Below are 19,102 nucleotides of genomic sequence, written 5' to 3'. Positions count from 1 at the left end.
AATCTCTACAAGGCCATAAGACAAAACCTTTAACACTTTAAAGGTTTTCCACTAATGTGGTTGAAGTTGCCATGGTAAAAGATAGAGGCGTGAACTAGAGAGTACTACTTGTTGTCCAACTGCAAAATCAAGATCAATGGAAGGTGGTGGTTCTGACTCAAAAGTTGGCGCTTGCTTGATTGAATGTGGTGGAATAGGCTTACGTTTACCTTTATCAACAACATCCATTCTACAACAACTTTTTGTAAAGGAAGGATACTTTACTGAATTGAATATATGAAACTAGACTACCTCCTCTCCAACTTTGAAAGTTATCTTGTCATTCTTCACATCAATAATTGCTACAACTGTAGCTGAGAATGGTCTTCCCAGAATAAGAGAAATTTTAATATCTTTTTCCATCTCAAGCACTATGAAGTTCACCGGAATTTACAACTTCCCAACTTTAATCAAAACATCCTCTATAATCCCAACGAGGTGCCTAATTGATCATCTACTAACTGCAACATAACTGTGGTAGGTTATAACTCCTTAAGTCCAAATTTCCTAGCAATAGTCAAAGGCATAAGTGTAACACCTACACACAAATCACACAAAGCTTTAGAAAATTTAAAACTACCAATAATACAAGGGATAGAAAAACTCTTTGGATCTTCAAGCTTTGGTGGAAGCTTATTTTAGATTATAGTACTACACTCCTCAGTAAGTGTAACTGTCTCAAAATCTTCTAATTTTCTCTTTTTACTCAAGATATCTTTCAAAAACTTAACATAATTTGGCATTTATTCCAAAGCTTTTGCAAAAGGAATATTAATATGCAGTTTTATAAATACTTCATGAAATCTTTGAAATTGTTTATCAAGTTTCTACTTTCGAAAATGTTGAGAAAAAAGTGGTGGAGGTGGTTGTGAAGGCTTTATTTTTTATTTTTCTGCACTTAATTTTTCACCAGAATTTTCAACTATGACATCTTTTTTAGCATCTTTCTCACCTTCTTTTTCAATTTCTCTTATAGCAAGCTTAACCAAATTTTCAAAATTTAAATTTGTGCCATTTACCTCTTTTCCACTTCTGATTGTGATTGCATTGCAATGCTCTTGTCCTTCTTTTCTTGGATTGGGTTTAGTGTCACTTGGTAAAGCTCCTCGTGGCCTGTTATTGATGGCATTTGCAAGTTGACCCACTTATGTGTCAAGGTTTTAGAGTGATGTTGCCTAACTTTAGATTAATGCAGATTGACTTTGAATGACAACATCATTCTTTACCCCGTATTGCATGAACATCTCTTCCATTGTTGGCCTTTTCTGTGGCATAGGAGCTTAAGGTTACGGTGAAAATCCTAGAGGAAAATTTGGCTTAGGAGCTAATGAAGATGCTTGTTGTGTGCTTTGCTTGTGTAATGTGAATTGTGCTTAAAATTAAGTGGAAAATACAAGCAAAGACTATGAGCAAGTGTACACGATTGCAACAAGTAATACACTAGTAAATAGAGTGTCTGTCCCTCGAGGAATTGTCTCTAATTCTATTACTAATTACTAATTTCAAACCAAACTAATTCTATCCAAGAGTCGATAATTGAGATTTGGTGAAAATGAAATCTAATCAACGAAACTTAACTAGAATTGCAAGTAAATTGATTTGGAAACAATGGAGAAAGACCTAGGATTAAGGTTTGAACTAATGCTTCATTTGGACTTAAGATTGATTAATTACCTACTTTAATGGAAAACTAATAGTAGCCTAGGATCCTTGAACATGTACGATTCACTATCGAGATATCGTACAATGGCCTAAGTTAATTCAATTCTTCTCTATAATATATGTCTATAGCTAATTAATTAAGCTAAGTTCCTTAAATATAGGTCATATAATTAATTATGTATGGTTAATAGGTGTATGTCTACCCTATTAACAAATCACCCAATAAATTCCTAATTGCAATGACCATATACTATCTAAATCGTGGTCGTTTAAGACTAACTTTGTCAAGTCTTACCTAAAAACCTAAACACATCGTATCGGTGGTCAGTCAATAAAATGGGAAAAAAGTGCAGATTTGAATAAACATTAAATATTCTATAAAAAGCAACTAATAGTCAATCAAGCATCCAAACTATACATGAATCTCCACCATAATCCTAGAAAGGAAAGTCTAGCCTAACATTTCCATAACCCACAACAAAATTTCAGTAAATTAAAGCATTTATACAAGGAGATTTAGAGAAAGAAAAATAAAGCTAGTGAGACAAAACTCTTTTGGTGCAACTTTGTTAAGCTTCATTTCAAGTACTCCTCTCCTTATCTCCTTGTGGAAAGCTTCCTTTTGCCTCTTTTTTCCTTTTCAAAAAACTCTTTTTTCTCAACTCAAAGACATGTATTTATACCCCCCACTTTCAGCCCTAGCCATAAAAACCCGTGCAGAAATTTCTCATTAAATGACATGTTTTGGCTGCAGCCAAAATGGATCTCACTACAGCTTGAAAGTTTCTGACTTGAAGTGCTTAGGATGGCTGAAAATCTCATTGCAGCCAAAATGGGATCTCATTGCAGCGAGAAACTTGTTGTCTTACACTACGTAGTTTGCTGCAGCCAGTCAATTTCCTATGTATTTTTTACCATGATCTCTTCCAAATTGGGTGAAGTACTGATCAAAGTTGTAGCTCTTTCTCTTAGCTTTCCATAGCTCAAGAATCTTGTCAATTGAAGTTTTGTAGCTCAAGATATGCTTCAATTACTGCAGCATAGTCTGAGGTCAACGTAAGCAAAAATGCATGATCCTTTGCAAATTGACTTCTAAGCTCTTTTGCACCTTCACCAACATATAGCATAATTAATAGAAGGTTCAAACAAGACTTATTAACATGAAAATAAACTCAAATTATTTTGTGGCTATCTATTTCCAACATAATGGGTTGTTTCAGTGTAAATAAGACAATGGTCACTAGAATGTCTTTCCCCACAAAACTCAAATATTGAAAAAAGACTATGAATAACATTAACATCGAATTTATCAATTTTCTTGATAAGAGTAACCAATTGTAAAGTCAAGACATTAATTGCATCAAACTCATGAATATCAACAATTTTCTTGGACCTAATCTCTCAAATGGCCTCTGATAATTATTGTAAGCCATCTCATCTAATAAATCATAAACCTTATCAATGAATTTACTCATAAGTGCACCTTCAGCTGCAACATCAATTGTGGTTTTAATTGGTCTCAACAAACCATTATGTAAAGTCTGAACTTGCATCCATTTAGGTAACCCATGGTGAGGAAATCTCCTTAGCAAATCTTTATACTTCTCCCAAGCCTCATATAGTGTTTCAGAATCAAGTTGCACAAACGAGATGATATCATTATGCATCTTTGTTGTCTTAGAAGGAGGAAAAATTTTTGCCAAGAATTTCTAAGTTAAATCATTCCAAGTATCGAGTATAATGGATCCCTTGATGAATTTCTCAACCTTCATGAGATTTGTCATCAGACTTCTTGTACCTATAATTTGTAGTAAAATGGATTAGGGGAGAAGAAGAATAAACAAATATTAGAAGTGGTTCATGCCTCTCTCTTTAGCATGAACATGCCTCGGTTTTATTGGGGAGAAGTTGTAAAATCTACTAACTATCTTATTAATCGAATACCTTTTTGAGTAATAGACTTTCAAACCCTCCAACAAAAATGCTATCTTTACTTTCAATTCCCCACCTCCCTAATCTTGAACCACGAGTTTTTGGTTGCATTGTATATGTTCACATTCCCAAAAACTTGTGAAATAAACTTGATCTATGTGCAAAACGATGTGTCTTTGTTAGTTGTTCTGATTTTCGGAAAAGGTATAGTTACTATGACCCTCAAACTTATAAATTACATGTAACTTTGGATGTTTCTTTTCATAAAATAGAACCTTATCATTTAGGGGGAGTCTTTTGACATTCTTTTTAAGGCGAGAACTCTAGTGAAGAGAATGCGTTACAACAAAGTGGTGAAGGATAGGAGTTTATGGAGTTAGAGGAAGTGAATGAACGTTTTGGAAAAAGTGTTTAATAATGTTGTTATAGTATTCCTGAAATTGAGAGTGAGTTAGTTCTTCTTGCAAGTGAATTAAGTGCTTTCATCATAAAGTCCTAAAAATTGCCCATGCCTATGCCTACACCATTAACTAAAGAATTAACCTAGAATGTTCTCCCTCAGGTAATCCCGAATCCCATATTTGATGAGCTAATCCCGAATCTCATAATTAAGGAGTCTCATGAAATCTTGAATCTCACATCTGATGAGTCCCATAAAACACATTTTCCTATAGAAAGGTAGTTCCTAAATATCCACAAAGATTGAATAAGGGAGTCTTAAAGAAACGGTATGAACTTGATCCTAAAGCCAAGGTCAAATACCCAATTAGCAATTGTGTGTTTTCCCATAGACTGTCTGAATCATATGCACTCATTATTAATCAATTATCCACTATATCTATTCCTAGTAGTTTGCAGGATGCATTAAAAGATTCGAAATGGATTAAGGCGATGAAGGGAGAAATGGAGGCTTTGCAAAAAATGCCACTTGGGAACTGGTTCCATTACCCGAAAGAAAGAAAATGATTGGATGTAAGTGGGTATTTATGGTGAAACTCGAAGTAGACAGCAACATTGATAAATATAAAGTAAGGTTAGTTGTAAAGAGGTATACGTAATGGTATGGGGTGGATTATCAAGAGGTTTTTGCACCAGTAGCCAAGATCAATACAATTTGCATTCTCATATCTATAGCAGCAAATCGGGATTGGCCTCTACAATAATTTGATGTTAAAAATGATTTCCTCAATGGAGACTTAGAGAAAGAGGTTTACATGGAGTTACCACCAAGAATTAAACACAATTCTTTGTGTAGAAGGAAAGTTTGTAAATTGAAGAATCATTATATGAGCTAAAACAGTCACTTAGAGCTTGGTTTGAAAGGTTTTTTTCTATAATGAAAGCATGTGGTTATAAGCAAAGTAGCTCATACCGTACTTTGTTTATAAAACACAAAGAGGGGAAAGTAATACATTTAATCATTTATGTCGATGATATAGTCTTGACAGGAGATGGCCCATGCGAAATGAAAGCATTATGGGAATATTTGACTGTTAAATTTGAAATGAAGGATCTAAGGAAACTTAAGTATTTCTTAGGGATTGAGGTTGTAAGATTGAAACAGGGGATTTTCCTTTCACAATGGAAATATGTGCTAGATCTCTTAACCGAAATTGGAATGCTTGCATGCAAACCAACAAACATGCCCATAGAGATGAATCATAAGCTTGAAATTTTTCCAGATCAAATTCCAATAGACAAAGGTCGTTATTAGCAGTTAGTTGGAAGATTACTTTATCTGTTACACACAAGACTGGATATAGCTTTGCTGTAAGTGTCATAAGTCAGTTTATGCATGCGCCAAGTGAAAACATATGAATGTAGTATATCGAATCTTAAGACAATTGAAGAGTGCTCCGAGCATAGATTTATTGTTCTAAAAAAATGGTGTTTCTGATATTGAAGGATTTATGTATTCTGATTGGGTAGGTGATCAAACAACCAGAAGATCCACATCTGGTTATTTTACATTCGTGGAAGGTAATCTTGTCACTTGGAAGAGTAAGAAACAAAAAGTTATGGAAAGATCAAGTCAGAAGCTAAATTTCGAGGTATGGCTCATGGTGTATGTGAATTATTGTGGCTTAGGAGTGTTCTCAAAGAGTTGGGAATTGAATATATAAAACCTATGAATCTTTATTGCAATAATAAAGTAGCCATTGAAATTGCATAAAATCCCACCAAACATGTTGAAGTTGATCGACATTTCATCAAGGAGAACCTCAACCAAAAAATTATATAATTTCCATTTGTTCAATTTGAAGGTTAGTTCGCTGATATTCTCACGAAAGTAGTTTCAAGGAAGGTGTTTCATGGTATAATCGACAAGTTGGGCATGATTGATATCTATGCTCCAACTTGAGGGGGGATGTTAGCATGAGCTGTAATTATTAATTTTAAAAATATCTTGTTAAAATATTTTCCTATTTTCTTTTTAGATTACCTGTACTTCAAGGAAATGTAGATTTAGAATACTTTCTTATTTGTTATTTACTTTACTTGGGCACTATGCAGGTTTTGGTCGTGTTTACTATTATAAATACTTTACTTGCACGCCAAGTAATTTAAGTTTAGTTGACTATTATAAATAGCTCCCTATGTAATTCTTTATTTTTTATCAAGCAATTTAGTTTTTTTTTTATAATTGGGAGAAGGGGGATTTGAACCTTGCTCTTTAAGGAGGGGAATCATGCACCAACCAATGAGTCAAATGCTTGGATGCTATCAAGCAATTTAATTCTTTACTTAGATCTTGAATATTTTCTACGAGAAAGCATTAATCAATTTCACAACATGCATTGGTTTTATATTGAACAGTTAAAGTAGAGATAAAGTATTTTTAGTTGAAGAGAAAGAAAGTTATGAAAAAGTTTTTAGATATAATTAATAATACATGTTGAGAAAAAAATTCATAATATATATTTTTAAAAATTGTGAGAAGGATTTAGATGTAAAAATAAAAAATCGGCTAAACTAAATTGTTTCGGTTAACATTGTGCCTAAATTTTACAAGTTGGTATTTATTGGACCACTAAAAACATTAAAAATTAACATCATAATTATTGATTTGTTGCTACTTTTAATTTGCTATCTTGCTACTGTAGACACTGTTTTTATTACTATATGTTTTTTTATTTTATATTTTATTTTACCTTACTTTATATTTTTATTTTTACACACTTCATCTTAGTAATCATTTAAATTGGGTCTAGGCTAGGTGTTATGAAACTGTTTGGGGCTGGTAATGGGAAACTTACCATTGGGTCTGGCAATTAGTGCCAATGTCTAGACAAACAAGCCTAGTGGGAATAATTTGACAAAAAAAGGATTAAACCACATAAACAAAATTGAAATTAATAAAGTAAATGAAGCTAATTAAAATGAAGAACATTTTGGAAATCAAAAGAACAAAAAAATAAAAAGAAAAAAAAAGTTCAGCTATACCACACAGTAGGGTGCTTTTTGCACCCCGCTAAGCACGATTGTGCCTTGCCAGACACGAGAAATTCGCATATGGCAAAAACCTTGTGATGTTAGGGATGGCAAAAGTGGCTGCATCCACAACACCGAAGGGTAGCTATAAAGCTGCCCTTTTCCCCAAAATCAAAATAGAGGTAGAATTAGAGAAATCCTAAAAAAAAAAAACTCCTTTCTTTTCATTTTGAAAATCGGAGAACCAAAAGCCCTAGATTTTTCAATTTACTAGCAGCCAAAAAACCACAATCAAAACAAAAAAAAAAGAGAAAAAAGAGAACCTTAAGAATCTGAAGCTAGGGAGAGCTAGGGGGATTTTTTTTCTTTTTGTTCTTTCTCTCTTTTGTGGAATTTTTACAAAGTTTGAGGCTTGGTTTTGGGTTGTAGAGGAAATAGGGCAGAGCCACCACTTGAGAGAGTGAAAAAGAAGAGTTTGAAGGTTAGGGTTAGGGTTTATAAGAAAAAGGGAAAGATTTTTAGAGAGAAAGGAAAGCGTTTGCCGCTAAAGAGAGAAAATGGGAGAGGGAAGTGAAAAGAGAGGAAAGAAAAATAGCTTTTATACTTAGGGTTCCAGCTAAAGAGAAGGGGAAAGAAATGGCATCGATTTTGGTAGACTGGAAAGCCATTCTCCATTGCATCAAATAGTGCTGTTTTGGCGCTTGGGAGCTTTAGTGCAAAGCACCAAACGATGCATTTTAGAGTAGGTGGTGGATCAGGTTGGTTAGCTTGGGCCAACTTAGGCCAGTATGGTAAACCCATTACCCTTTTTATGGACCTGCTATGGATTGGTTTGTTTGGGGCTAGCCCATTTCATTTGGTTTTAGAATTATTGTCTAATTATGCAGGGTTAATTTAAATTATTTTTAAAAAAATGTTATAAAAATTTTAGGAGATATTTTAGGGTTAAGAAATAAAACAAATGGAAGAATATAAGAATAATAATAACAAAAAAAAATAAAAAAATATTTTAAAAATGTTTAGCTATAAAAAGAACTTAAGCTTAGATGAATATTTATTTATAAAAATATATATAAACTTAGGTAAGTGAAACATATATATATATATATATAAAACAAAAGATAAATGTCTAAATAAAATATGTTTACAATGATAGATCTAGACAAAAAAAAAGAGAGAGATAAATGAATAAAGCAAATAGATGTTTGGCAAAAAATATAGATTAAATGTAGCAAAAGTTGGAAATTCTTGAGTTGTTAATGGGACGGACTTGGATAGATGAAAAACATAAGGGAATACACACACACACATTAGGTTTTAAAAAATAGGTTTAGTAAATGAGTATAAAAAAAAGGAAGAGAATATTACAAAAAGAAGTGAATAGAAAATGTATTTAAAAATAAAATAAAATATACATTTATGTAATAAGAGGGTGGAATGTTTAGTTATAAAGAGCTTTGATGTAGGTAAACAAAGTAGACATTTGATGTCAAATATTAAAAAATGGTAAGGTGAGTCAAATAATAATTATAATAAAATATATATTAGAATCAACATTAATAATTAAGAAAGTATATAAAATTAGGTCTCAAAGCACTTCAATATTAATCACGGGAATAATATACAAGTTGTGTCAATGATGGGATATTCATTTGGAACGCAAGAAGTCGCAATTCCGAATAAACTTTCCTAAGCTCGGAATTTAAATTAAGACTCAACCAATAGGATGGGAGGGTCTTAATTTTGAATTTCGATGTTTCTAATTCTAAATAAATAAAAATTATATATGCTCAATTGGTCAAAATATAAACAAAATAAATATAATAATGAATGTCAGAGGACAAATGATATATATTTACTTAAGGTGTCAAAAGATAAATATAGTATTGTGAAAAGATAATAATAATCATGACAATAAATAAATAAATAAATAATAATAAAATATTCGATGATGGTAAATTCATAATAATGAATACATTTAAAATATAAAAGGTAAATATTTAGTTACAAAAAAAAAAGATTTATAATAGTTATTTTAAAAAAGAATAGGATAGATAAAAAAATAAAGAGGAAGAAGTTGAATTAAAATATATACGTAAGTCATAATAACTATAAAATAAGATATCTTGCTCAAAAGATATAGAATTTAGGTAAAAAGAGAATCTATATAGTAAAGTAGATAGACACCTAAATAACATAAAAAATATAATTCATAATATACATGCCTATAAAGAGAAATAATAATAAGGAAATCTTAAAATAATAACAAAGAAGATATTGGAAGGTTTAGAAACAAATATTAAATTTCATAGGCACGTCACACATCATTATTGCATCGTTAAATGTCATGGCATGTAGATACTTTATGTACACGAGTATAAGCCCCAATGATGGGATTTTCCGAAAGATCTTGCGAATGTGAGTTTTCTTCAAAAAATTCCTAGGTGAAAAGATATCTTCGAATCTCACCAGTACAATGGGAGGGCTCGGAGAATATCTTTAATAAAAGGCTTTTGCTCGTAATAGGTTCACATTCATGAAAATATTTTTTTTTCTAAAAACGGGAATAATTACCCCAATGATGGGATTTATTCATTAAATTTACAAAGGTAAGTTTCTCGGATAATTTCCTAAGTGAGAGAATATTGCCGGATCCCACCAGTATGTGGGTGGATCCGGGAAATATCCTCAATAAATGGTTTTTGTCTGACATTATTTGTATTTCATACCATGCATTTCACAAGTGCACCATGTGCATGTCACACCTGAACACCAAAAAAATATTTTAATTTGCTAACAAAATGGAGGATAAAATAAATAAATGATAATTAAGGAAACATAATGAAATAAATTAAAGAATTAAGGCTCCAATAGGATAACCTACAATTAAGTGGTACCGTTCGTGGAACAAGCATCATGGGAGTGCTAATCCTTCCCCGTGCATAACCGTACTCCTGAACCCAATTCTAAAAAATCGTATACCAGTTTATTATTCTTTCGACCGACCTAAAATTAGTATAAGAGCTCATCAATTAAAATCAAGTCAATAGGTGGCCAATCGCACCTAGAAAAAAACGATTGGTGGCGACTTTTCAATATTACCTACGTCTAGCGGACGGGTTTTCTGATCCACACGTTATGACAGCTACCAACCATTTCAAATTATTGGCTTGTTCGAATTGATATTCATCAATCCTGGATGCTTTGTAAAACCTTCCAAAATTAAAAGCCGTGTGTGGATCAGCTTAAATTTAATAAAAGGAAAAAAATCCATCCAGCATGCATTCGGCTATTTAAGGTTATTGCAAAATTGTGATTAGCTTTTTACCATAATTGAGTCATCCTTAGTATATTTACATAGATTAAAAAGAAACAACCCCATCAATCTTTTTTAGATTAAAGGGTGGTAGCGTCGTCTCTATCTCTGAAAAGGTTAGTAAGAAGAGTGATTTTGCAAAAAAGAAGTTTTATATTTTACAACTGTGTTTAGATTTAAGATTACAGTAATGTTAGTTTACATGCAGAATGAATGAAAAATCTGTGATTATGTATAGCTTATTATATTGTCATAACATAGTATAGATACCCAGGAAAAATCTCTTTCACTTGTAATTTTACGGTTTTCATACTAATGCAACTACTATACATGGATTGCTCAATGGTGCAAAAATACAAAGGTAGATTTATTGGAGGATAAAGTTAGCCATAATTATTTATATATATGTCAATCGTAGACACGGTGAGACTAAAGAAGCAAAATTCTGTTGCTGGTTTGTAGATATAGTTTTTGTAGCTTTCTAAGAACAAGAGGTCACTATCTTTATAGGAGGTAAAGCCTAACTACTTTTATTATGTATTTCATGATTGTTTTCTTAGTTTTCTTTCATAATTATAAATTTCTACAGCATATATATATTCTTTTCATTTCCCTTTTCTTTTCTTCATATAGGATTGAAGGCGGATTAACTCAATTCGTGAAGTCGCCTAAGCATACAAGAGGAGTGGTAAGATTTTTTCAACTACAATTACAAAACTCACAATCATACATTTCATACATATCTTTATTTGTATATTGAAAATATTTCTAATAATAATGTTATTGGCAAATTTTTTTCAAATAATTACTTGTTCATTTTAATTACCTTTGATGATTATAGGAACTTTATTTCATACATTATGTCAACCGAAGATGATACTTCAGCGGCAGCATTTGTTGAGGAGGCATTAACCGAAGATGCTGATACGCAGGTAGTGCCTAATTTCATAAGTCCATAACCAACTGAAATTTAAAGGTTGATAATATTTATATATAATTGAACAATATTTAAATCCGAAAAAGATTAATTTAAGAATATAATGAAACTTGGTATCCTTAAATTTACGTTCAAGAAATGTTTTACCATCATTCATACTTTATTGTATATTTGTATAAGTTATGGATGAATGCATACAAAAATTTGGATTCATGCATGTGTATGCATATAAAAATTTCTTTTCTTTTAATATCTAACAACTAAAGTATACTTAATGTTGTGACAGGCAGAGAAGCCGCCCCGTCGTGAAAACTTTCAATCACTCAGTCATGAGCAAGACATTAATGTCAATGATCATACTTCAACAGAAAGTGTTTTTCATGCTGAACATATGTTTCGGTATGCCATATTTGCTTAAGTATCCTTATTAAATAATTAGGCATATATGCAGCAACACTCACTTCTCCTACACTTTCAACAATAATTCTTATTTCTCTTTTCCTTGATATATATGATGCATGAATAAAAATATTTCTTTGTTTCTTTCTTGTTAATTAATTAGGCACCCATCAATGGAAACACCAAATCATGGCAGTACATTAAGTAGTGGTCACTCAATTGGAAATTTGAACAACTCTGTTGAAGCTTCTAATGACTACCTTCTTCCACCAGAGGTTTATTTTCTATCCTTATACAAACATTTGCAAATGACAATCTATATATGGATTTTTTGAAGTTTTAAAAAAGGTACAGGAAATAATTATATATGATACTAACACTTTCCTTCCTTTCCATTATTCATTTGTATAGACACAAGAAGGAAATTGGATGAGTGGAGCCTATTTGGCCTACACAGACTGCATTAATTGGCATCTCTCTTCTCAGAAAGCTACTGAATTGGGGTATTAAAATCTTTAACTTTCTTTTTTTATAATTTTATAAACTTTTATGAGTGAATTATAGTTTATGGTTATTTTCGGAGCTGAATAATGCATATCTTTTTCAAGTAATAGCACATTTAACTGTTAACGTATAATGCATGCAATTGAGTACTCTTTTATCTATTTTTTTTTAAACACACTAAATTATATCTTGGAGTTGGATCCCTCCAATTTTTGTTTTGTTCTTTGTTAGAACTACCACTCTCTTATTTTCTCTCCATATATAATCTTTAAAAGTTTCTCAAAATTATCCATTCTCATAAGGATTTTTCCTACTTTCTAATGAGTTCGTAATTACAAATAAAATTTCAATTACAATCGAATTACTCATTTTCCATTCTCATTATGATTGTTATGTCATAACTTTAGTGTATATATATTTTTCATTAAATTTTTAAGTTTGAGATAATTTAAATTTAAATATTATAATTTTCTTTTCCTATTAAAGGTCACAAAGATTCGAATTCCAAGCATTGTCGAATCAAGTTATAGCATCAAATAACTCTCATTTGTATGATGACATTCCTTGTCTACCTCAACTGGCAAAGATGCCAATCCAACAAGTATGTATATATGGCAGAATATGCATCTTTAGTAATTAGTATTTATTTTTCTTCTTTGTTTTTCTTAAAATAAAAATACTAGCATGGTGATTCAAGAAATGTCTAGTACTGTCCATATTATAAATTGTTAAAACTTTATATTTATGAATTTTTTTTTAACAGGGAGTTGGGTCTAGCACTGAAGGAGAATCAAGTACTATTCAATTTGATGGCATTGTTCCTACCAACCATGATAAGGTATTTAATTTGTTTCTTTGATTTTATTTTATTCTTTTTTAAATATCAAAACTTTTTACCCAGTATTGCTCTTGATTCTAGTTATCTAACGGTTCTTTTGGGTAGTTATTTGCACATTATCTTTAACCACGACTTGAATAACATCCAAATTGTTTCATATTTGATGTAGAGGAAAATGACTTGGCAAGATAGCACTCCACCACCCCCAAAGCTTCCTTTCATCAATTTGATGATGCTAGGACAAGGCAATGAAGGTCAAAACAATTTTGGCAATCAAGGCCAAAACAGTCTAAACAATCAAGGCCCAAACACTCCTGGTAATCAAGGCTCAAAAAGTGTTGAGAATCAAGGTCTAACCACTTCTAGCAATCAAGATCCAAAGAGTCCTGACAATCAAGGCTCAAACACTCCTGGCAATCAGTGTCGAATCAATAGTGTTCCTATTGCTACTGGTTCAAGGTATTATATTATCTATGAACGAGTCATTCTATCATAACATTCTTATCCTGAACTTGGTATGTGAAATTCATGCTGATTAATTATCTAATGATTTCCAATGTTATATACATACATACATTTATATATATGTATGTCTGTATTTATATATGTGTGTATATAAATATATTAATAGACATATATACATATAAATACATAGACAATACATGTCAAACACCTGTATTTGAAATAATTTAAATTAAAATATAGTAATTTTCTTTTCCTTTTAAAGGCGACAAGGATTCGAATTCCAAGCTTTTTTGAATCAAGTTACGACATCAAATTATTCTCATTTGAATGATGACACTCCTTGTCAACTTCAATCAGCAAAGTTGCCAATCCGACGTGTATGTATGACAAAATATGCATCTTTAGTGATTCGAAATTCTTTTTTTCTTTCTCTTACTTAAAAGAAAAATACTAGAATGATGATTCCAGAAATATCTATTACCGTCCTTATATATTTTTTAATAGGGAGTTGGGTCTAGCACTAATGGAGTATCAAGTCTTATTCAATTTGATGGGATTGTTGCTAACAACCCTAATAAGGTATCTAATTTGTTTCTTCGATTTTATTTTGTTCATTCTAAATATCAAATCTCTTACCTAGAATTACTCTTGATTTTAGTTTTTATTTCTTTTGACAATTACTTTTGATTCTAGTTATCTGATAATTCTTTTGGCTAGTTATTTGCACACCATCTTTAACCTCCACTTAAATAGCATCCAAATTGTTTATATTGTTGTAGAGGAAAGTGACTTGGCAAGATAGCACTCCACCATCCCCAAAGCTTCGTTTCATCAATTGGATGTTACAAGGGCAAGGTAATCAGGGCAAAAATAGTCTTGGTAATCAAGACAGAAACAGTTCTGATAATCAAGACCCATACACTCTTCATAATCCAGACCCAAAGAGTCCTGAGAATCAAGTTCCAAACAATCCTGGCAATCAAAGCCCAAAGAGTTTTGAGAATCAAGGCCTATACACTCCCTACAATCACGACCCAAAGAATCTTGAGAATCAAGGCCGAAACACTCTCGGCAATCAAGCCCAAAAGAGTCCTGGAAATCAAGGTCGAAACACTCTTGGGAATGAAGGCCAAAACAATAGCGTTTCTACTGCTTCTTGTTCAAGGTATTATGTTATCTATAAACTAGTGATTTTATCATAACATTTTTATCAGAAACTTGGTATCTAGAATTCATGCAAATTAATTATCTAATGTGTCCGATGTTATTTGTGTGTGTCTATGTGTTTGTTTGTCTAAATATATGTATGTGTGCACAGGTATGTATGAATATATATATATATATATATATATATATATATATATATATATATATATATATATAAATATGTTAATACACTGATTCATACATATAGATACATAAATATTACATGTCAAAAATACCTGTATTTGAATTAACATAACATGATTCTAAGTTATATTTAAATACTTTCATGGTATCTTCTTTAAAAAAGAAAAATTAGTGAACATTCTATTTATAGGTCCAAAGCTATCCCGAACTCAGTGTACGATCCATCATATGAAGCTATGGGATTACCGATCGACCCCCATTTAAGATGTTTCCTTTTAAGACGTGAAAATGGTACATTTCATTTGCTTAATATTCTAGTTTTTTGTCTCATATTTGTTGTTTGCTGTTGAAATTGATGCAATGTCATAATATAAATGTGGATTGCATTTTTTTTCTTGATCTTCATGGCAACAGAAAACAAAGATAGTGATAAGAAGGATGATGGTGGATCGAAGACCATGGCTCGTAAAACTTAATTTCTAGCTCTTATGATCACAATTCTCTCGACTTTCGGATATTATCTATAATAAATCTTATATGAAGGTTAACTTCAAAACTTGTTTGGATCTGTATTGTTTCTTTGGAGCAACTTTGAATTTGTTTAGAACTATATTGGTGAGTAGTTTAATTTGTTTGGAATATGATAAAACTTTGATGTTTATTTTGATGGTTAATTATTTTGTTTTTTTTTAACTTATTTATCGGGCTTGTTTGTTGTTCATGAAAAACGAGTTTTTGACAAAAATTTCCATTGTTTTGATCTATTAATGGCAATTAGCGTAAATTAATTTGCAATAGAGATGGTAAATTCAGAACAAAAAAAAAATTGATGGCATTATTACATTGTTACTGATTTTTTTTTAAAAAAAAAAAACGCGATTTGTCTTAATTTTATTAATGACATATTGCCATATGCTGCTGGTTGAAGTTTTCAGCCTTTATACTTAGGCAGGAGACTTTCCCAGCCTCAATGGCTAGCAAGTAGACTGATCACACTTCAATGAAGACCCCTTTAAATAGTTTCCAACCCCGGTTACAATGGCACTTAAAAGACCCCTACCCATCAGTCTTGATGACAGCTCTCAATGCCCCTTGTCTTCTCTTCTACTAGGCTTCCTCATCAGTCATCCTCCCTCCCCAGAATTTTGCAGACCCCGCTGGTTGTTCGGTTCCGTTACTTGGCTAACCTCTCATTACCTAAACGTTGTCCTCAGTTGCCCCCTGCATTTGCCTATGTTTTCTGTTCATTGTAATGACTAAAGATGAGATGTTCATCTTGTTTAGGGCCTCATAGTTGCATGGCAGGTACTTCCATGAGACTGTGCAGACTGTGTGCCCGAAGTTGTCCTTTTTCCCCCAAGCTTTGAAGCTTTAAGCCTTCCTGTGAAAAGACCTTGTAAGCCTACATTAAGATCCACCCCTCATTCCTTTCTTTGTCCTGCTTTGCATGTTCCAGGTGTTCGTTCCTTTCTTGACTGCTGCCCTTGGTTATGTTCTCTGCCCGTAAAAAATCCCCCGCCTCACTCTTTTTATTTCTCTAGTTCTCTTCAACTCTATCCTAATCTATCCCCATTTTTTGTTTCTTATGGATGAAAAGGTAATACTAAAGGGAATGTTACATTCATAGGAATGTTACCGTACCAAACATAGGTATATTACTTACCCACTTACATTTCGAAGAATGTTTTCAACATCATGAGTTAAGACTATAAATAATTGTTTTAGATAGTTCTATGTATATCCTATCAAAATTATAGAATTGCTTTTATTTTACTTAAAGAGTAAGGTTCGAATCTCTTTTTTTCAAATTAAAAAAAAAACTTATTATGCACTAATTAATGAGTCAAATACTTGAGTGACTTTATAAACAATAAAATTAAATACAGAGTGTCCTTGGATATTTAGATATTTTAGTGACTTTTTTCCCTTCAATTTTCTTGGAAAACTTGCTAGTCAACAAGTCGGCATTAGCACCTATAAAATATAATACATCTCATTCTGAATTCATTTAAGGTGAAATGGTTTTGTTTGGAAGAAATGAATACTTTTTTTTTTGAAAGGCATAATTGTGTATTAAGATAATCAAGAGTTACAAGGTGCTGCTGCAAGTCTTCTTCCACAGCAATTTACAACCCTCATAACCAAGTCAAAATTGCTCAAAACCCAACCCAGCAAATTAAATATGACATGGCTTTGACCATCCAGGGGTAAACCTGTACACTTTTTTCTCATCAACAAAAACTTATCTCAAAGGGGAACCTCTTCTAAAGCTAACAGTATAGATTAATTTCCACCTCATGTATTATCAACATTTTCTTAATGAGCTTGTTCCTACCTTTATTATCAAATTTTATATATTTTCTTCTTCATTTTCGAATAATTTCTCTAGCTTTTATTTTATTCTTTATATTTTCACTAGTCATGTGTTCATAATTTTTCAATTCTATTAGACTTTCATTTTTTTTTCCTTTTTCCATTACAATTCATAGTTATTATTTGACCTAAACAGAAGAACCTACACGCTAATTTCTGGAAAGCATTAAGCCATTCTACGACATGCATTGGTTTTATATTTAACATTTAAAGTAGAGAAAAAGTATTTTTAGTTGGAGAGAAAGATAGTTATGAAATGGTTTCTAGATATATTTAATAATATATTTTTTTACAAATTGTGAGAAGGATTTAGATGTAAAAATAAAAACAAATAGGCTGAACCAAATTTTTTTGGATAAATTTGTGCCTAAATTTTACTAGTTGGTATTCATTGGACCACTAAAGACATTAAAAATAAACATTATAATTATTGATCCGTTGCTATTTTTCATTTGCTATCTTGTTACCAACCATTTCAAATTATTGGCTTGTTCAAATTGATATTCATCAATCCAGGATGTTTTGTAAAACCTTCCAAAATTGAGAGCCGCGTGTGGATCATCTTAAATTTAATAAAAGGAAAAAAATCCATCCAGCATGCATTCGGCTATTTAAGGTTACTGCAAAATCATGATTAGCTTTTTACCATAATTGAGTCATTCTTAGTATATTTATATAGATTAAAAAGAAACGAGCCCATCAAACATTTTTAGATTGAAGGTGGTAGCGTCGTCTTTGTCTCTAAAAAGGTTAGTAAGAAGAGTGATTTTGTAACAAAAAAGTTTTATATTTTACAACTGTGTTTAGATTTATGATTATTGTAATGTTAGTTTACATGCATAATGAATGGAAAATCTATGATTATGTATAGCTTATTATATTGTCATAACATAATATAGATACTCAAGAAAAATCTCTTTCCCTTGTAATTTTACACTTTGATTGCTCAATACAAAGGTAGTTTTATTGGAGGATAAAGTTAGCCATAATTATTTTATATATGCCAATCGTAGACATGGTCAGACTATCGAAGCAAAATTCTGTTGCCGGTTTGTAGAATAATTTGCTTTCATGATTTAGATATAGTTTTTGTAGCTTTCTAAGAACAAGAGGCCAATATCTTTATAGGAGGTAAAGTCCAACTTTTATTATGTATTTCATGATTGCTTTCTTAGTTTTCTTTCGTTGTTATAAATTTCTACAGCACATATATATTCTTTTCATTCCCCTTTCGTATTCTTCATACAGGATTGAAGGTGGATTAACTCAATTCGTGAAGTCGCCTAAGCAAACAAGAAAAGTGGTAAGATTTTTTCAATTACAATTACAAAACTCACAATCACGCATTTCATGCATATCTTTATTTGTATATCGAAAATATTTCTAATAATTATGTTATTGGCAAATTTTTTTTCTAATAATTACTTGTTCATTTTAATTACCTTTGATGATTATAGGAACTTTAAGTCTATTTCATATTTCATTATGTCAACCCAAGATGATACTGCAGCGGCAGCATTAGTTGAGGAGGCATTAACCGAAGATGCTGATTCGCAGGTAGTGCCTAATTTCACAAGCCCATAACCAACTGAATTTAAAAGGTTGCTAAGATTTATATCTAATTTAACAATATTTAAATCCATAAAAGATTAATTTAAGGTTATCCTTCAATTTACGTTCAAGAAATGTTTTACCAACATTCATACTTTATTGTATATTTGTATAAGTTATGGATGAATGCATATAAAAATTGGATCCGTGCGTGTGTATGCATAGAAAAACTTCTTTCCTTTTTATATCTAACAACTAAAGTATGCTTAATGTTGTGATAGGCAAAGAAGCGGCCCCGTCGTGA

This window comes from Theobroma cacao, chromosome 5 (assembly GCF_053813885.1).
Source record: "Theobroma cacao isolate CCN51 chromosome 5, ASM5381388v1, whole genome shotgun sequence".
Lineage (NCBI taxonomy): Eukaryota > Viridiplantae > Streptophyta > Magnoliopsida > Malvales > Malvaceae > Theobroma > Theobroma cacao.
This window is presented reverse-complemented; position numbering follows the sequence as displayed.